We start from the raw sequence: 3330 nt of genomic DNA, 5'->3' as shown, positions 1-3330 counted from the left end.
TGTGTGTGTGTGTGTGTGTGTGTGTGTGTGTGTGTGTGTGTGTGTGTGTGTGTGTGTGTATGTGTGTGTGTGTGGAATAACATGTCTCTAGCTGTAGGAATTGCACCATATTTAACTGTACTTGGTACAGCTTTTCTTGTTTATTTTTTTCTGATTACTGAAAAACTTTATTTTTTCCGTATAAATGATATTAATCTCAAAGGTTGGTGTTGATTGAAGACAATGATTGAATCCATCTACGTGTGAGTCTCTAATTACTGGTGCTGTTGGTGGTGGTGGTGGTGGTGGTGATGGTGGTGTTTGGTAACGGATTTTCAATGATTAAACAGATCTTGATCTATGATCAAAAGCATTGCAGCCACGATCATCCTGTCATTATTCTTCGAGCACAGTCCACACTAAACACATTAAGAGATTTGGTCTGATGGGGATACGCTTGCTACTTGAAGTAGAATGAACGGCTGCATAGACGCTCCCTAATAAGCTAGAAATCATTGCGTTTCTAACTGAGATGAACTGAATCTAATATTCTGTGAATTGTTGCTCTTTAACCCTAGGTTTACTGTCTCCTTCCATATTTTTAAATCTGTGTTATCCAATGTGCACCTAGAGTAATTTGAGATGAATTTGGCTACTACTTTTTACAGATCGAGTATTCACATAGAAGCTCCCTCACCGGCTCTTAGTAAACATCACAGAAGCAGTTAGTAGATAGAGATGGTAACCATCTGGAGTAAATAATATCAGATATTCATTGACTGTGATTACCTTGTTTGTCAATGGCGGTATTCGTTCCTTTGCAAGTATTCAGGATAAGTTTCTGGTTTCAAGATGATTACTGTCTTCCTGCAATTTTAGGGGACCATGTAAAACTAAAAAGTGGTACAGACCTACTCTTCCCACATTGACAAAAGGGTTTAAGTAATAAACACTTTAGCAAAACATTAAGCAGAGTTACAATGGCTATCTAAGATCAAATTTGTCTTAAGGCATAGACACACAGGGCATGGACAACACTGTAGAATAGAGATGATATTCTTTGAAAAATTTACGAAAATAACTAATGTGTAGCGTGGCTAGTACGATGATCTTAATTAATGAAGTATTTACCAGCACTTATGACGGAGGGGTGGTGTAAGCATTGTTGAAGATTCCCGAAAAAAACCCACCAAGACTATGGGCCGAATATTGGTTTATGTCCGAAATGGCTTACTATCAATTAATAAATACTATACTGCCGAATGCGTTGATTTCCTCCAGGGTAATGATGTGCCCAATTTCTGATCAGTGTTTACTGTGGCTAGCCGTTAAAAACAAAACATACAAACAAAAAACCCATTGGGCCCAATGTATTGGTTTGTTCGAGAGACTATATTGCTGCTACGATGGCCCTGCTTAAGATATAATCAACCGAAATAATTTCCGATTCTCTTACATTATATCACACTTAGTTCAATACAACGTTATTTTAATGATTCTTGGAGAAGCGCAACTTTTTTCCTTTATAAATTAATTAGAAAAGTGCAGTCTCAAACAATATCATTTTTGCTTTCTTTATACCAAATTTTCCTCCTTAATTTTGTTTGGTTTCTTCAGGAAACTTAAGCAATGATTATACCCACCCTGCCGTCATAGTTACTCGCAAAGACTTTCTTAATTAAGATCATCGTGCTCGGCACGCCACAGATTAATTATATTCATAAATTCTTCAACAAATATTGTTTCTATTCTACTTTGTCGGCGGCGAGGTTAAAAGATGGCACTTCATTTTTAGCAATGTAATTAATTTGTAAAAATACTTCATAATTATTTTTAAAACAGGCAGAAATCAGCAATAATTAGTAGACAATGAAATAAAGATATTATCTATTCAGATTGTAAATATAAATTCTAAAAGAATGACACATTAATATTGATAAATATGTTTTTGTAAATAATGTTATCAACAGATGATACATATATATTGATATGTAAATCCCTCATATTGTCATTTCACTGGTGTGTATGATTGTCCATCTAGCTGGCCATGTATAAGCATATATAGCTGCGTAGACAGATATGTGTTTATATTTGTGAATATATAATAGATAGATAGATAGATAGATGGATAGATAGATAGATAGATAGATAGATAGATAGACAAACGGACAGACAGACAGACATATACATAGATAGAGAGACAAATAGATAGACAGAGATAGAATCATAGATGCATATATACACACACACACACACATATATATACATATACATAAAAATAAGTATATATAAATATAAACACAAGAAAATACATACATATACATATATATCTTTAAATATATATGAATACCTAACTACACATGCTTATATATATATATATATATATATATATATATATATATATATATATAGGGATGTATGTAGGTACGTATGCATATGCATACTTACATTTATATATATATATATACATGCATATATATGTGTATATACATATATAAATATATATATGTGTATATACATATATAAATGTATATGTGAATATATGTGTAAGTAGGTGATGTGAACCTGTGTGTACGCGTGAGTGTACGCGTGTGTGTACGCGTGTGTGTACGCGTGTGTGTACGCGTGTGTGTACGCGTGTGAGTTTTTATATATTCGCGTTTGTGTATATATTGATAGATAGATAGATACATAGATACATACATAACATACATGCATACATACATATATACATACACAAGTAGATATGTACAAGAATAATCACCATCTCCGTCATCTCATAGACTCACTATTTCTCTGTCTCTCTCTCCTTCTCACTCTCGCTCTCCTTCTCACTCTCGCTCTCCCTCTCTCTTACTGTGTCAGTAACTATACGCAGCAGCAGCTGTAGTCCCCGGTCCACGTGTACACACATACGTGCATACATACGTACATACATACATACATACATACATACATACATACATACATACATACATACATACATATATACATACATAGAAACCAAAGGGAAAATAGGTAGTTAGATAAAGACACAGACCAGGCAAGTTGCCTAGTTAACTCTCAATCACAGAAATTAAGATGGCATGAGATGACTAAGAACTTACGATAATTCATCTGCGGTTTCTACGTATTTTTAGCCAATATGTTGTTCTTAAAATATACGTAAAGTCCTTCAATGTGAGGAGCATATGGAAAAGGTTAAAGCATATTGCCGAGACAGCATCTGGAATGCAGTTATATAGATGGATATCTACATATTTACATTACACTCACACACACATGCTCACAAAGACATGCACACACACACGCATGTATGAACATATGTATGGATATATGAATATATATATA

At 34.1% G+C, this 3330-nt stretch overlaps 1 protein-coding gene across 5 annotated transcripts in view; it reads right to left on the bottom strand.

Moving 5' to 3' along the window:
• The window catches only part of LOC106880643 (homeobox protein Hox-C9), a 402026-nt gene that overhangs the window by 136814 nt on the left and 261882 nt on the right, over positions 1-3330 (bottom strand). Inside the window, exon 1 of one of the 5 annotated variants that reach the window (XM_052973877.1) lies at positions 3087-3197. The exons of 2 other annotated variants lie outside the window; for them this stretch is intronic. The gene's annotated coding sequence lies outside the window, so the exon portion shown is untranslated. Of the gene's footprint in view, positions 1-768; positions 847-2743; positions 2798-3086; positions 3198-3330 lie in introns of those variants that run through there. 2 more of the 5 variants (XM_052973876.1, XM_052973878.1) reach the window with 2 other exon arrangements.

This window comes from Octopus bimaculoides, chromosome 17, assembly GCF_001194135.2.
Source record: "Octopus bimaculoides isolate UCB-OBI-ISO-001 chromosome 17, ASM119413v2, whole genome shotgun sequence".
Taxonomy (NCBI): Eukaryota; Metazoa; Mollusca; class Cephalopoda; order Octopoda; family Octopodidae; genus Octopus; species Octopus bimaculoides.
Note: the sequence above shows the minus strand (reverse complement) of the source record. Positions and strands in the feature narration are given on the sequence as shown.